This window comes from Haliotis asinina, chromosome 16 (genome assembly GCF_037392515.1).
Source record: "Haliotis asinina isolate JCU_RB_2024 chromosome 16, JCU_Hal_asi_v2, whole genome shotgun sequence".
In the NCBI taxonomy this organism is placed as follows: domain Eukaryota; kingdom Metazoa; phylum Mollusca; class Gastropoda; order Lepetellida; family Haliotidae; genus Haliotis; species Haliotis asinina.
This window is the reverse complement of record NC_090295.1, coordinates 5,159,854-5,178,270: the sequence shown is the minus strand read 5'-3', so window position 1 is coordinate 5,178,270 and position 18,417 is coordinate 5,159,854. Positions and strand designations below refer to the sequence as shown.

The window sequence follows — 18,417 nt, the reverse complement described above, 5'->3', positions numbered from 1 at the left end:
AAAGTCAGCCGCCATGACTTGTGTAATCAGGTCATTGTGAATGTCAGATTTGGTCAAATGATCCAGAGTTATCACATATATGTTTTGCATGTATACCTCAAGTTACGTGTCCCCCAAAAATCTATTTTTCGTGACAACATTTGAGATAACTGTCTGCATGTGTTATCAATATTCAAGACGTAATGCCTTCCTAGATGCCACTCGACCAGTGATCAGCGTATTAAGTAAAACTACATGTCATTATCACAATCAGATCCCCCGAAATGCACTCAGAGAACTCATTAACATCTATCACTGGTTATCACCACACACTTTGACATGCCAGGAAGCTGGTTCTAATCCACGTTGGTCAGGTATTATGTTTCTGTGTTTGTCAGCACCATACCAATGCTGTTGGGTGCTATCAAACCTGTTCATGTCAGCATTCATCCCACACTATACAAACATGTTGTGGTAAAAATGGAATATTGTTCATACAGGAATTAAACAGAATTCAATAAAGAAATAGCTTGTACATACAAAATAACCAGCCATTCAATGAGCATGTTCAAGGATGGACTTTAGCATTACACAAGGAGCTTAATCTTTTCTTTGGAAGTTGGAATGGTTTAAATTCTCAAAACATGCTTGAGATGATATGGTGAGATTGTGTAAAGTTGATGATGGGTAGGTGAGATAGTGGTGAGAAATAACATCTTACATTTGGAATTACACATTCTTGGTAAAGTACAGATTCTAGTATATTTTGGGTTGAGTCCCATCCAAGGTTTGACCACCCCACAGTCGTGCAGGCACCAGATCACAACCTTGCAAAGTCAGACATCTGACCCACCTTCCACTTGTTACTACAAGAACAGAGATGCCAAAATCAAGGATCAAACTTAGTACTTTGACCGTAAAATTGGTAGTCAAGTAGATACTTAAAATCATCATGGACTCAGAAAAAGATATGACATTAATCAAGTGAAGCTTTAATATCGCATACCTTCAAAAGCACATTTCCAAATTATCAGTGTTACGTTTCTTCTTGTCGTCTCTTTTTGAAAAAAATATGCATTTAATCAACAATAATGTATGTTTATGTCTATCCAAATTCAAATTCATTTTCTTCAAAGTTTGCTAAATTTCTAGTGCAATTGTCTTGATGCAGTTTAAGGCTAAAATTGACAGTCACTATGATAAAATTGTTGACGTTGGCATCTCTGCAAGAATCTGTACTTTACTGAAAGCTCTGCCATATATTGTTGGAGTACTGCTAAAAGCTGCAAAAACTAAACTCACTAAATAGTCACAGTATCCTAAATATACGCTGACCACTTTCTAAATGGCATTGTGTATTCATGTTGGTGAGGGTTTCGGTGAAGTTTCGGTGAGGTTTCAGTGAGATGTTGGTGAGGTTTCGGTGAGATGTGCCTGATGAGTTGATGCCAAGCAGTAGTGATAGTGGTATCAACCAGTGATCCAAATGGCAGCAGAAAATGACTTGTCGAATATGCCAGTTTTAGCAAAACTCCACCAAAACTACAGAGAAGAACACCAAGAATGTCCTTTACATACTGCATTTCTGTCTAGAATCAAGCTTACACAGGATAACATTTATCAACTAGGTCAGCCTTCTGCACCATTTACAATAAATACAAAGAGATGCTTGATTGTGAAAAACCCTAAACATTTCATGAACATTTCTTGTCACATGTTTAAGAAAACAATCTTTTCTTTAGAAGCAGATAAATACTTAAGCATTATGGGTACAGAAACACATATAAGTAGCAATTAAACAAGACTAATTGTCAACAACATCAATTGACCATAGACCACACAAGGACTTGATGCAGACAAATATCTGATGAGCTGACATCTCTTGCTACACACTTCTATCCAAGCTCGCATACACATCAACTACTTAATGTCTGTGAAGCTATTCAAGCCTGTTCCTTCAAACAGATTCTGTCATAATGCCAGGTGTTCTATATTCAACAATGGACACACTTGAACACATCATCACATTCTATCACAGCCTTACTCATTGCATAAGTCATGATTTTTTTTTTTCACAAATTCAAGCATGGACTAACATTTGCCATTTGTTTACTACAGTATCCAAGAGACCTGACTATTCATGGATGTGACAAAAACAACCCCAAATCACTAGTGTCAAACATTTATTCTCAAATTCATGTTTAGCTGTTCAAATGCTTCCAAATACCGGGTATGATTATAATCGCTAAAAGTGCCGCACTTATCTTCATCAAAGAAACTTTACACAGCTTATTCAGACTGGCCTATTCACAAAGTCATCCAAATGCAACTAACGGTATTTCTCAATAAATCTGCCCACAATACAACTTAAAGTGATTCTGTCTAAATGTGCAGGGTTTCCCTCTATTAAACACGCCTGACCCGCCGGCCAACAAGCCTTTTCAAATTACACAAAACCCCCAACTGATCCTTCAAATGTTTGGATGGTTGGAGGCATTGCCTTGGCAACCTGGCTGAAAGTAGTCCCGGCACAACTAGGCCTAAGGCTCCACACAAAAGGCTCCCAGCATCCATCACAAGCGTTTCAGTTCAATCAAGCCCAGCTACCAATACAGGCACTTGTCAATATTTATAGCCCTGATGGGGTCCTAAAAGGGATATTGTTTACATGTTCCCTGAGGCACTGTAAGGGTAATCAGTGTGAGAAATACCTGTCTGCCCTTTAGCCTTACCCAGTTACACCTCAGTCAGGCTGGTTCAGCTTGCCATCTGATGCTAAATGTTTATTTTTTTCAAGTTCTACTTTTGTAAACACCTGCAGGACTAAGCACTTTTGGTCATATCAGACAAGTCTGTAGGCACATTTTAAATGACTAATTTGGGTCAAGAAGGGAGTTAAATAACGATTATCACTGGTTTCAAAATTATTTCCTGGTTAACAAGTGTGCAGGTTTTACCAATATGAGAATTACTTTACATGTTTCAGGGGTCATATACCCCAGGTGAAAACATAACAAGAATAATCGCTGCAATCAGCACATGACCTGCAGAACTATGGACGATTATGGAAGAAAAGGGAAAATGTGTCATTTCAAAAGCTTTCCTCATGTGTTCGAAAGTTTGCGTATTTTTTGGTTGTTTGGTTTGCAGCAATGTCTCAGCCATACAACGGCAATCTGTAAATAGCCGGGGCTGCAATGAATGCACTGGAGGCTATAACGATATGTTTCACAAATACAGGGAATACCTATACAAATATCCATTCACAAATACTTTATTTAATATCAATGAATTAAAATAACAAATACGTCATTTAACTGTCTATGTTGAATTTAGATCTCCACTATGCTATTTGTAGTCCAAAAAAGCAATACAGTGCAACAATGTTGCTTATGGTCTATTGACAATACCATAAGGAAATTGACCCAATTTATGCTATGCATGACATGTATACATTCCCTGTTTCTTATTTCACTTTGATAAACAAGAGTCATCAGAAGATGACATATCCCCCGGCCCCCATTTGTTTGAAAGGACAAATAATCTGAGAGTTACTCATTGTTTTTGAGACTAAGCTTGAATTGTTTCCATGAAATTCATGAAAACTATAAATGTCATACATCTGTAACCAGCAAAGTCACTATTTCAAGATCTGTCTCATATATCTGCCAAGATCAGTTGAAAGATATGAAATGGTTTTCGAGTTGTGCTCTGGGAATGAAGTCCACACCTTCATTTTGAGACTAAGTCCGAAACGTTTCCATGGAAACCAAGAAAATAATAAATCACAACAACCTTTAAAACCCAAAAGGCAACACTTTGGGGGTTGCCAAACATATCTAGAAAGTTTTACTAACAGATATTAAGAAGTTTTTGAGTTCTGCTCTGGAAATGAAACACACCTCTCACTTTTCAGACTAGGTCCAAAACATTTGAAGGGGAAGAAAATAATAAATCACAAGATGCTGTACATAGCAAAAGGCACCACTATAGGTTCTGACTGATATTTCTACCAAGTTATGCAGAAAAATATTGAATGGTTTTTTAGTTCTGCTACGGAAATGAAGCCCATCCCTCCATTTTGAGACTAAGTCTGAAACGTTTTCATGGAAACCGAGAAAATAATAAATCACAAAAACCTGTAGAGAGCAGAGGCACCACTTTGGGGTCTGTAAAACATATCTGCCTAGTTTTACGGACTGATATTAAGAAGTTTTTGAGTTCTGCTCCGGATACGAAACACACCTCTCACTTTTCAGACTAGGTCCGAAACGTTTCCATGGAAACCAAGAAAATAATACATCACAAGATCCTGTACATAACAAAAGGTATCACTTCAGGTTCTGAGGTTCACGTTCATTACATGCCAAGGGGATAACAAAAGATATGTCCAAAACACAAAATACACACTTACAAAATAATCACAAATGTTCAAATCTGGTAAACATGTCCAACCACAGCATTCATGAAGGAATACAGTCTGAAGTAATGGGTAAATTGTAGCAGGACCATAGAGAGCCAAGTCTGCACCAGACATTCCAACGATTTATATAACCAGTAAAATTACAGCCAAGCAACAAAGATGTCTGATTTACATCACAGTGTTCATGAATAGCAGCGTCTGACCCTCTGACAAATCTGGCAGATTCGCCAGTGGTCAGAGAGAAATCACCAACACGCTGACCCCAGTGTCTGACAGAATATTTCACAATGTCTCTGTTTGAAGTTGTTATCTGTGGCATGTGAAACTTGTTTGCTGTTTAGAAATCTTACGTTTGTTATCATATAATTTCAATGCCAATTATAAGAAATGTCAAATCTGAAATGTTTGTTTAACTTTATTCTGAGGGTCCTGTGAGTTACATGAATGAAGAAGCTAAAATAAATATAACTGCAATATAGTACCAATACATTTTACTTAAAGCAGTCCCAAAAGCCAGGTGTAGACTGGTAGAGATACACTGAATGTGTGTCCTTTTCCTAGTTCACTTAATGAAGTATACTGTTTGTCGCCACACGAGTGAGCGAGTGAGTGAGTGAGTGAGTGAGTGAGTAAGTGAGTGAGTGAGTGAGTGAGTTAGTGAGTGAGTGAGTGGGTGAGTGGGTGAGTTTAGTTTCACGCCGCACTCAGCAATATTCCAGCCATATGGTGGCAGTCTATAAATAATCGAGTATGGACCAGACAATCCAGTGATCAACAACATGAGCATCAATTTGCGCAACTGGGAACCATTGACATGTGTCAACCAAGTCAGAGAGCCTGACCACCCGATCCCGTTAGTCGCCTCTTACAACAAACATAGTCAAAACTTATGGCTGAAGTTGGTTCTTATGGCTGTGTTGCTGAAGGCCTATTCTACCCTGGGACCTTCATGGGTCTTGTTGCCGCATGAATAATAGCCACCTTGAGAATAATTACAGGGATATAGATCTCCACATACACATGTAGAGATATACAAACTTACAGATGTACATGTACTTACATAAACGCATTTACAGATATACTTACATATACAGATTTACATATATACCGGCACTCATATATACAAATTTACAGATATACCCACTTACATTTACACATTTACAAATATACCCACTTATACATACACATTTACAGATATACCACTATACAAACATTTACACACACAGATACAAACATTTACACACATACAAAGATTTACAAAGAAGCACATATTTACACAGCCACAGAGATATGTGCGGACACCTCCACAAGATGTCTGAACAAGTTTCTTCTTTAGCGCACAGCCATTTATCACAAAAGATATCATCAGCCCTCTTTGAATGCAGGCCTTAACAAGTCTCACAATCGCAATAAAAGTCCTGAACATAAGCTATTTTAAATTAGTTTTTTAAAGTTTTCTACTTTTGACAGGTGTTTACAAAAACACTGAATACAGTGATTACAGTGTTTCAATGCAAATGTCGTGAAGCATGACGGGAGCGGGTTACACCACAGTCGGCCTTTCACAGATGAATTCTTCTCCATCACTGCCTAATACCACCAGAACAGATTCATTCTAATACACAGATCATAAATTCAATACCATGAGCTTAAACAGACTCTTGTACATACTGATCTATCTCTATCAATATCGCTATTCAACCAAGTTTTATTTAGTGGATGAAACTTATTACTGTTCTTCCAAATCTTATTCTTGATTGTATCTAAGAATTGTTTCCTGAGTAAATTTCAGTATAAACAGGCATGGAATCAGATCAAACTATATTTACTTGTAAACTATATTTATTTGTAAGCATAATGTCATATTTTTCAATATATACGACTCAAAGCCACAGAAATATTTTGTGTGATGCAAGTTGAAAAGTGCACTATGCCACTAAAAATAAGCTTATAACATTCAACATATGTTAGAAATATATACTCATGGAAACAAATAAGGCTACACATGAAAGTATTAGTGATCCTTTATGATTTTCCAGGTTTCATCGCATGGTATTTATTGCACTGTGAGGGAAAATCTGGAAAAAAATAAAGGAACACTTGTGGCAATAGTCATTTCTAAAATGTCCTCACAAACCACATAAACATAACCTATACATAACGATCTGCGCCATGTGTATGCATCACAATTTTAATCATATGTGTGTATTACAACCTGTGCCGTATGTATCACAATCTGTGTCATATGTATGTACAGTCTGTGCCATATGTATGTATCACAATCTGGATCATATGTGTGTATTACAACCTGTGCTGTATGTATGTACAGTCTGTGCCATATGTATGTATTACAATCTGTCATATGTATGTATTACAGCCTGCGTCGTATGTGTGTATCACAATCTGTGTGATATGTATGTACACCAACCTGTGCCATATGTATGTAATACAGTCTGTGTCATATGTATGTATGTATAAACACCTGTGTCGTATGCACCCTGAGTCATATATATCCGTATAACCATCTGTGCCATTTTTACACGTAACCACCTGCACCCGAGTCATATATATACGTATAACCGTCTGTGCCATATGTACGCATAACCACCTGCACCCGAGTCATATATATACATATAACCATCTGTGCCATATGTACGCATAACCACCTGCACCCGAGTCATATATATACGTATAACCGTCTGTGCCATATGTACGCATAACCACCTGCACCCGAGTCATATATATACGTATAACCATCTGTGCCATATGTACGCATAACCACCTGCCCCTTATGTAAGCATCACAGTCTGTGTCATAAGTATGTATAACAACCTGTCCCATATGTAAGCATCACAGTGTGTGCTATGTGTATGTATAACATATACATGTGGCACAGAGTCCAGTATTTATGTCCCCACTCTGGGTCCCAGCCTGCAATAAGACACGCCAGCCACAGCAGGTGATACTGTATTGATAAAGGACCTGTCATTAAATAACGCCTGATAGAAATCGGACACGAGAACACATCTCACAAAAGCTCATATTCACTCCCTGATGACATCTTTTATCAAGCCTGTATATTTTTGCATGAATTTCCCGTTATTTCAAAGCTCCTGTCTAATGGTACCGTCTCATGTTGTGTACAGCGAGCTTGTAATTCTATCAGCCATGCAATTCTTGTCCTGGATTAACGTATATTCCTTAAGTATGAAAAGCTTCTGAAAATGAGAAGCACAATTTCCAGTACAAGCCCTGTATAATACAATACCACCAACCTCTAATCTGCCCACTGAATACCATCAACAGGGTACTGAACAAAAGCAGATAGAGACCACAGTTTTACAAAAGAAAAAAACATTTCCCGTTTTCACAGACTGGAATAAAAAACTTGAACAATAAAGAGTATGGATTGAGACATCAGCGGTGGACTGAACAGTTTGAGCTAGGCACACGGTCTAAGTGACTTCTCACCAGTTTAACGTGGGCACATGGAAAATAATGGCTTTCTGAAGCACACACCCAAAATATATGCTGAACTCAAGCAGAGGTAGTCACAGAGTGGAACTACATGGGCGACACTGCATTCAGCAATATACCATGTAGGCAACGATTGTCTGGACCAGACAATCCAGTGGTAGATATTATGACCATCAATCTGTGCAGGTGGGACGTGATGACACATATGATGTCAGTGACAAAAATTATGTCTGGTGCGATTCTGTATTTCGACTTATACCACACAATCACCAAATGTTTCAGAGAAAAATTGACTAGACACTGCACATGTTTATAGTGGGTGCCACTGGTGAGGTAGGATACGCTAAGCATTTCCTGAACACCTGGTATCATCAATATTTAGTAGAGATTTTGAACACATGCTCTGTCACTGTATCGCATGGTGACAATCACTGGATTGTCTGGTCCACAATCAATTTGTTAGCAAACAACATCAAACAGATGCAATATTTCAGAAACAAACAGATACTTATGAACTTATGACAGTCACAATTGTACAATTGACTCCATTTTTTCTCATGACTGAGTCAGTCAGTTTAGTTTTACCCAGCACTCAGCAATATTCCAGCTATATGACAGCAGTCTGTATTTAATCGAGTCTGAGCCACACAATCCAGAGAGCATCGATCTGGGGAAGTGGGAACCGATGACATGTGTCAACCAGGTCAGCAGGCCTGACCACCCGATCTCATCAGTTGCCTCTTACAAGCATAGTTGCCTTTTATGACAAGTGTGGGTTGCTGGAGGCCTATTCTACCTGGGACCCTCACAGGTCCTTTTTCTCATGGATGTAGATAGGGTTTTGTCACATTTACATATCAGCAAAGTCATGGCAGCTGGCCACTCAATCCAGGATTTTAAACTAAGAAACCTCTGGAGAAACATAAATTATTAATTTACAGTAAGGATTGTTCATGAATTAATTATTTTTATTTATTAAATATAGTAATTAAACATTATGCAGGTAGTTTCTATGTACAACAAAGTATTGTAGATCATCCACTCGATTTAACCTGCATAAAGAAATACTACTCGCCTTGACCAAGTCAAAACATCAGTAATATCTGCATCAACATGTTTCTTTGTATATGTCACAGAAATTGGCTGCACTCCACAACATAACCTTAGCACTGAGAATCTCAGGTGGAACAGGTTTTGATGAAGAGTTAAGTCATCAGAAGTTCATCCATTTACAGGTCAATCCCAACCAAATCCCCAATAAGATATTCTCACAACACCTTGCACAACTCAGATTCATAAACACCTTGCACAACTCAGATTCATAAACACCTTGCACAACTCAGATTCATAAACACCTTGCCCAATTCATGTTAATAAACACCTAGCACAATTCATCTTCACAAACACCTTGCCCAATTCATGTTAATAAACACCTTGCCCAATTCATGTTAATAAACACCTAGCACAATTCATGTTAATAAACACCTAGCACAATTCATCTTCACAAACACCTTGCCCAATTCATGTTAATAAACACCTTGCCCAATTCATGTTAATAAACACCTTGCCCAATTCATGTTAATAAACACCTAGCACAATTCATGTTCACAAACACCTTGCCCAATTCATGTTCACAAACACCTTGCCCAATTCATGTTAATAAACACCTAGCACAATTCATGTTCACAAACACCTTGCCCAATTCATGTTCACAAACACCTTGCCCAATTCATGTTAATAAACACCTAGCACAATTCATGTTAATAAACACCTAGCACAATTCATCTTCACAAACACCTTGCCCAATTCATGTTAATAAACACCTTGCCCAATTCATGTTCACAAACACCTAGCACAATTCATCTTCACAAACACCTTGCCCAATTCATGTTAATAAACACCTTGCCCAATTCATGTTCACAAACACCTAGCACAATTCATCTTCACAAACACCTTGCCCAATTCATGTTAATAAACACCTTGCCCAATTCATGTTAATAAACACCTAGCACAATTCATGTTCACAAACACCTTGCCCAATTCATGTTAATAAACACCTAGCACAATTCATGTTCACAAACACCTAGCACAATTCATCTTCACAAACACCTTGCCCAATTCATGTTCACAAACACCTTGCCCAATTCATGTTAATAAACACCTTGCCCAATTCATGTTAATAAACACCTAGCACAATTCATGTTCACAAACACCTTGCCCAATTCATGTTCACAAACACCTTGCCCAATTCATGTTAATAAACACCTAGCACAATTCATGTTAATAAACACCTAGCACAATTCATCTTCACAAACACCTTGCCCAATTCATGTTAATAAACACCTTGCCCAATTCATGTTCACAAACACCTAGCACAATTCATCTTCACAAACACCTTGCCCAATTCATGTTAATAAACACCTTGCCCAATTCATGTTCACAAACACCTAGCACAATTCATCTTCACAAACACCTTGCCCAATTCATGTTCACAAACACCTAGCACAATTCATCTTCACAAACACCTTGCCCAATTCATGTTAATAAACACCTAGCACAATTCATGTTCACAAACACCTTGCCCAATTCATGTTAATAAACACCTAGCACAATTCATGTTAATAAACACCTAGCACAATTCATGTTAATAAACACCTTGCCCAATTCATGTTAATAAACACCTAGCACAATTCATGTTCACAAACACCTAGCACAATTCATCTTCACAAACACCTTGCCCAATTCATGTTAATAAACACCTTGCCCAATTCATGTTCACAAACACCTAGCACAATTCATCTTCACAAACACCTTGCCCAATTCATGTTAATAAACACCTTGCCCAATTCATGTTAATAAACACCTAGCACAATTCATGTTAATAAACACCTTGCCCAATTCATGTTAATAAACACCTAGCACAATTCATCTTCACAAACACCTTGCCCAATTCATGTTAATAAACACCTAGCACAATTCATGTTCACAAACACCTAGCACAATTCATGTTCACAAACACCTTGCCCAATTCATGTTAATAAACACCTAGCACAATTCATGTTCACAAACACCTTGCCCAATTCATGTTCACAAACACCTTGCCCAATTCATGTTAATAAACACCTAGCACAATTCATGTTAATAAACACCTAGCACAATTCATCTTCACAAACACCTTGCCCAATTCATGTTAATAAACACCTTGCCCAATTCATGTTCACAAACACCTAGCACAATTCATCTTCACAAACACCTTGCCCAATTCATGTTAATAAACACCTTGCCCAATTCATGTTCACAAACACCTAGCACAATTCATCTTCACAAACACCTTGCCCAATTCATGTTAATAAACACCTTGCCCAATTCATGTTAATAAACACCTAGCACAATTCATGTTAATAAACACCTTGCCCAATTCATGTTAATAAACACCTAGCACAATTCATGTTCACAAACACCTTGCCCAATTCATGTTAATAAACACCTAGCACAATTCATGTTCACAAACACCTAGCACAATTCATCTTCACAAACACCTTGCCCAATTCATGTTCACAAACACCTTGCCCAATTCATGTTAATAAACACCTTGCCCAATTCATGTTAATAAACACCTAGCACAATTCATGTTCACAAACACCTTGCCCAATTCATGTTCACAAACACCTTGCCCAATTCATGTTAATAAACACCTAGCACAATTCATGTTAATAAACACCTAGCACAATTCATCTTCACAAACACCTTGCCCAATTCATGTTAATAAACACCTTGCCCAATTCATGTTCACAAACACCTAGCACAATTCATCTTCACAAACACCTTGCCCAATTCATGTTAATAAACACCTTGCCCAATTCATGTTAATAAACACCTAGCACAATTCATGTTCACAAACACCTAGCACAATTCATGTTCACAAACACCTTGCCCAATTCATGTTAATAAACACCTAGCACAATTCATGTTAATAAACACCTAGCACAATTCATGTTAATAAACACCTTGCCCAATTCATGTTAATAAACACCTAGCACAATTCATGTTCACAAACACCTAGCACAATTCATGTTCACAAACACCTTGCCCAATTCATGTTAATAAACACCTTGCCCAATTCATGTTCACAAACACCTAGCACAATTCATCTTCACAAACACCTTGCCCAATTCATGTTAATAAACACCTTGCCCAATTCATGTTAATAAACACCTAGCACAATTCATGTTAATAAACACCTTGCCCAATTCATGTTAATAAACACCTAGCACAATTCATCTTCACAAACACCTTGCCCAATTCATGTTCACAAACACCTAGCACAATTCATCTTCACAAACACCTTGCCCAATTCATGTTAATAAACACCTAGCACAATTCATGTTCACAAACACCTTGCCCAATTCATGTTAATAAACACCTAGCACAATTCATGTTAATAAACACCTAGCACAATTCATGTTAATAAACACCTTGCCCAATTCATGTTAATAAACACCTAGCACAATTCATGTTCACAAACACCTAGCACAATTCATCTTCACAAACACCTTGCCCAATTCATGTTAATAAACACCTTGCCCAATTCATGTTCACAAACACCTAGCACAATTCATCTTCACAAACACCTTGCCCAATTCATGTTAATAAACACCTTGCCCAATTCATGTTAATAAACACCTAGCACAATTCATGTTAATAAACACCTTGCCCAATTCATGTTAATAAACACCTAGCACAATTCATCTTCACAAACACCTTGCCCAATTCATGTTAATAAACACCTAGCACAATTCATGTTCACAAACACCTAGCACAATTCATCTTCACAAACACCTAGCACAATTCATGTTCACAAACACATCCTGTAAGTATACACTCATCAAATAAAGGAGTGACGTATTCGCCGACGACGCAATACCTGTTGTTTACCCAAAGAATGACAGAACCATTGATCATGCGGCCCCCTGTACAATAACTTCCTTGATTCCAATCACTCAAGCTTGCTGTTAACCCTGTTGATCACAATGGCCTGCATTTCCAGGAGAATGCACACGGTCTATAGGGTCAGCCATGGTCAACTGGCCAACTGAGGGGTTAAGTAGCTGTGCGCGGCGAGACACCACAGCAGTCAATCTAAATGGAGCTTCTCCAGGACAACAAAGGGTTTGTTAGGGAGTGCTTATGCTCAGTTAGGAAAGAGTTCCAGGTGATCGAAACATTGATGAACCAGTGGCAAGAATACCCTTCATGAAGAACATACGTTACTTCCAGGTGTTCACTACATCAAGTGAGATTGACATTGATAGAGTGAGTGAGTGAAGGAGTGAAGGAGTGAGTGAGTGAGTGAGTGAGTGAGTGAGTGAAGGAGTGAGTGAGTGAAGGAGTGAGTGAGTTTGACATTGCCAGAATGAGTGAGTGAGACTGATGGCTAGAGTGAGATTGACATTGAGTGAGTGAGTGAGTCAGTCAGTCAGTGAGATTGACAGTGCTAGTGAGACACTGACAGTGCTCGTGTGAGTGCCATTGACATTGCTAGAAAGACCAAGTGAGTGAATGAGATTGACATTACTAGAGTAAGTGAGATTGACATCGCTAGAGTGAGTGAGTGAGTGAGAGAGATTGGCATTGCTTGCTAAAGTAAGATTGACATTGCCAGGGTCAATGAATGAAAGAGATTGACATTGCTATGGCGAGTGAACGAGATTGACATTGCAAAGGTGAGACATTGCAAAAGTGAAATTAGGAAAATATTTAGATAACATAGCACAGTGATGGTCTTAGAATCATTTACAGGTATATATATCTAAAACATATCAATCTAAGCATTGTCCCAACATTGAATTTATGTGATGGTGACACATTGGGGTTTGTCGTGTGGTGAGAATTCTGGTCGCTATGGTGAGATTTGATTGGTCAAAATCACCACATGCGTGTAATCATTGAAGGGTAGAAACACATTTCAAGACTTTGCCTTGACGACTTGTAAACTGTCACGTAACCCAACTGCCACATGAATAATGAAAGAACAGCTTACTTATATCACTCTTTCGTCTTGTCATAGTCACATTCCATTAATTCCATTCACTACTTCATTAAATGTACTACAATACTGAAAAAATAGAACATACTCCTGAAGTTGATAAGTTATCTGGAGCCAGGAATGTCCTCTAGGTCCAAGGGTCTGGTTACCCATCGATCTGACATACAGTCCAAGTATCTGTCTAGTGACCCATCCCCCGATGTGCTCCCCCAACCTCTCACTCTGAGTTACAAATCTTATCTGCATTAGATTACAAGAGACACTCAACGAGAGACAATTAGAACCCACATCCTTCAGTGGGGCCACGCTAACATAGCAGTCACTAGTTGAATGGATTTTACTTGGATTGTACACTGATGAAGCAGTGCATTCAAACACACAGGTAAGAAACTGTACATATATTGTTGTCAATATGTCTTTCATAGATGTAGTTGTAGTTTGTCTGCATCTCATCCTGGAGGAAGTGGACTTGTTTCTCAGGCATCCCAACAAACGTCGTCCATAACAGTTCAGTAGAGGTCAGCTTCAAGTGCCTTGCGGTCAAACTTTTCTTGTCTTGACTCTAAGTTCAATGTCAGACCCTGGTCAAGTTTCAATTTATCAGTTCAATGTTCAATTTATCAGTTCAATGTCAAGATTCTAACTCCCAGCTCTTGAGATTCCCTCACCTCACCCCAGTGTCAAGTCTCTTAAACTCCCTTAAATCCCTAACCCCCACGCAGCCTCTGAAACTCACATCAACACCCCTACCCTCTATCCAGATGCATAAACTTACACCAACACCCCTACCCTCTATCCAGATGCATAAACTTACACCAACACCCCTACCCTCTATCCAGATGCATAAACTTGCACCAACACCCCTACCCTCTATCCAGATGCATAAACTTGCACCAACACCCCTACCCACTATCCAGATGCATAAACTTACACCAACACCCCTACCCACTATCCAGATGCATAAACTTACACCAACACCCCTACCCACTATCCAGATGCATAAACTTGCACCAACACCCCTACCCACTATCCAGATGCATAAACTTGCACCAACACCCCTACCCACTATCCAGATGCATAAACTTGCACCAACACCCCTACCCACTATCCAGATGCATAAACTCGCACCAACACCCCTACCCACTATCCAGATGCATAAACTTGCACCAACACCCCTACCCACTATCCAGATGCATAAACTCACACCAACACCCCTACCCACTATCCAGATGCATAAACTCACACAAACACCCCTACCCACTATCCAGATGCATAAACTTGCACCAACACCCCTACCCACTATCCAGATGCATAAACTTGCACCAACACCCCTAACCACTATCCAGATGCATAAACTTACACCAACACCCCTACCCACTATCCAGATGCATAAACTTACACCAACACCCCTACCCACTATCCAGATGCATAAACTTGCACCAACACCCCTACCCACTATCCAGATGCATAAACTTACACCAACACCCCTACCCAGATGCACAAACTTACAACATCCCTACCCCTACCCAGTAGCAGAAACTTCCACCAATACACCAACCACCCACCCAGAAGCAGAAACTTACACCAGTACATCTACCACTACCCAGATGCACAAACTTACACCAACACCCCTAACCCAGCCTCTGATACTCCCAGCACAATCCACCTACCCCACCTCCCAGATTTCCTCTCTAACAAACGCTCCCACCAGCTTCTTAGCGAAACACTTCCACCTGGTGATAAATGGAATAGCACCATTAATCATCACCACAGATTCATTCTCTTCAATCTTTGCCAGTAAGCCAACATCTCAACATGCTTCATGTACAATACAGTCCCACTGAACATCAATCACCACCATGTACAGTGTATTACCATGATGTCACTTCACATCTCCCTTCTTCAACAATCAGACTTCAGGCTGAGCCTACAATTAACACAAGGGAACCCCTCAATATACTGACTTCCATGTGGCAATCACTAGTATCAGCAGCACCGCCCTTGTCCTTGTCCCAATACATACAGTTAACCCTTATTCCTACCTATGGTGCTGCCTCAAGTTAACCCTTATTTTCATGCAGAAACAGTCAACCCTTATCCTTATACATATCAACACAACTTAACCCTTATCTTTATGTTAATACCTCAGGTTAACCCTTATCCTCAAGTCAATACCTACAATTAACTTTTATCGATGTCAATGCTTATGGTAACTCTTGTCTTTTAATAATGTCAAAAGCAATAGTTAACACTTATCCTTTTCTCAGTGCCAACCGTTAACCCTATTCCTTGTGTCAATATCTAATTCACCTTTATCCCTTTATCCACATCCAAAAAAAACTATGCCCTCATACTGCACCACCAACACTCTGTCCCACTAAGACCAAAACCCCCAACCCACCGCACCCCAAAAAAACTACCCCCTCATACTGCACCACCAACACTCCACCCCACTAAGACTACCCCCATCACACTGCACCACCAACTCTCCACCTCGTAAGACTACCCCCATCACAATGCACCACCAACACTCTGTAACACTACGACTACCCCCTTACCTTGCTCCACCAACACTCCACTCCACTACAACTACCCCCTCACCCTGCTCCACCAACACTCCACTCAAATACAACTACCCCCTCACCCTGCTCCACCAACACTCCACTCAAATACAACTACCCCCTCACCCTGCTCCACCGACACTCCACTCCACTACAACTACCCCCTCACCCTGCTCCACCAACACTTCACCCAACTAAGACTACCCCTACACTACTTTACCAATACCTCCACCCCCTTCACAAAGACTACGCCCCTCACACTACTCCATGAACATCCCCATTCCCCTCACAAAGGCTACCCCAGTCACATTACTTCACCAACACCCCCAACCCCCCTTCACACTCTCCTCATCAGCTGTCCACATGGAGATCACTCACTCCTCCAAACAGTTACTCCTCAAGATCCTGTGATCCACCTCCTGATGACAGCTGAGGCTCGTCACCTCCAATACAGAGATACATGATCCACTTTTTGAGCATGCATGAATAGCTCGCTAGAAAGTCGTCCTATCTGCTCGAGCGACTGAGCTACCCATACCCCAAGCCTCAGCCACCAGGACAAGATGCCACGGTGAGTACTCGTACATTACCCCATGTACATTACAACAGTTATCACACCTCTCACTCTCACTACCACCTGTTGACAAGCATATTAAGGGCTATGTACATAAAGTGACACCAGTCAATATCTCCTCCTGTATGATATTGACATATATTCACGACTTGACATTCCAGTACAGCTTGCTATACCCTTTACATTAAAGGCACATGTCTATTTGTACATGCTGTTTACCAGAAATTAGTGGGTAGAGGGACCAGGTCAAAATAACCCATAACCTACTGACCAGTCCAGGCATGCCTGTGAATGAAGCCCCTATCACCATGGCAACTGATGGACAAACACTGATATGTGTGCCCTAAATGCTGAGGGTGTTGAGATTGAGTGGGGTCAGCACCATCAATGTAAGGACATCCCGTTAGGAACTTCCCTGTAAGGAGATAACTGTTTTTGTTCTTTATCACCTGAGATAAACCCTACATTGGGAAGTGTGATTTTCAGAGTATCAACAACTTTTGAAGTATTTGAAATATTTTCATACAATGTTGCCTCCAAAGTTGACTTATAGATAACCTTGACCTCACATTAAAGAAAATTAGGACGTCAAAAGTCTCATGTACATGGTGATATTCTGAGTCAAAATTAACCTTGTTTGGTGAACTTATATTTTACAATGCCAATGCCCGGATTTTCTACCACTGTTTATAAGAACTTAATGATAATACTGATACAGTAAACAGTAAACACGTGTTTGGGTCAGCTAAGTGTATAAAAATCGATTTTACTTTTCACTTTCAACGGTTTCCTTTCAACATGGCAATGGTCAGTTCTTCTATAACTTAATTACTGCATTTAAATCATGTCAAGCTATGAAAGCATGACACAATCACTCAAGAAATTATTTTGGCATGCTGAGTTAACCCTTTTCAATTGTTATCAATGTACAGTTGTTCAAATCAAAGAAATATTCCTGTTTATTAGCACCAGGCTGGCTCCATGCAGCATTAAAATTTCAGTTCATGCTTTTATATCAGTATCCTGTATGATGGACTTGTATCTAATTGTAAAGGCCAGTGAAGAGAAAAGGGGTTTTTAAGCTAAGCTCCAAATCGCTTCATAGCATTGTTACATTAAAATCTTGAAATAGCTCCAAAGTTTAGAAACAAAAGAATTTTAAAAAGTATGTTTTCAACGAGATATTATTGATAATACAATATTATTGAACTGAATGTGACACATTAAGGCAGCTCCTAAAATACCAACCTAATCATTATAAAAATAATAAAAATATAATAATCTAAAAATGATAATGAAGTTTTATTTTTCATTTATTTTTGTTGTTTCAGTGAGTATGCCTCCGCTCATTGTACAC

The 18,417-nt window shown here is 39.2% G+C and overlaps 2 protein-coding genes across 4 annotated transcripts in view; one reads left to right on the top strand and one right to left on the bottom strand.

Annotated features, from left to right (window-relative positions):
* The window catches only part of LOC137268887 (WD repeat-containing protein WRAP73-like), a 51,110-nt gene that overhangs the window by 12,233 nt on the left and 20,460 nt on the right, over positions 1–18,417 (bottom strand). The gene's annotated exons all lie outside the window — the stretch shown is intronic.
* Positions 14,223–18,417, top strand: part of LOC137268885 (cellular tumor antigen p53-like) — a 54,773-nt gene continuing 50,578 nt past the window's right edge. The window contains exon 1 of one of the 3 annotated variants that reach the window (XM_067803474.1): positions 14,223–14,307. The gene's annotated coding sequence lies outside the window, so the exon portion shown is untranslated. Of the gene's footprint in view, positions 14,308–16,792; positions 17,058–18,417 lie in introns of those variants that run through there. The other 2 variants (XM_067803475.1, XM_067803473.1) reach the window with 2 other exon arrangements.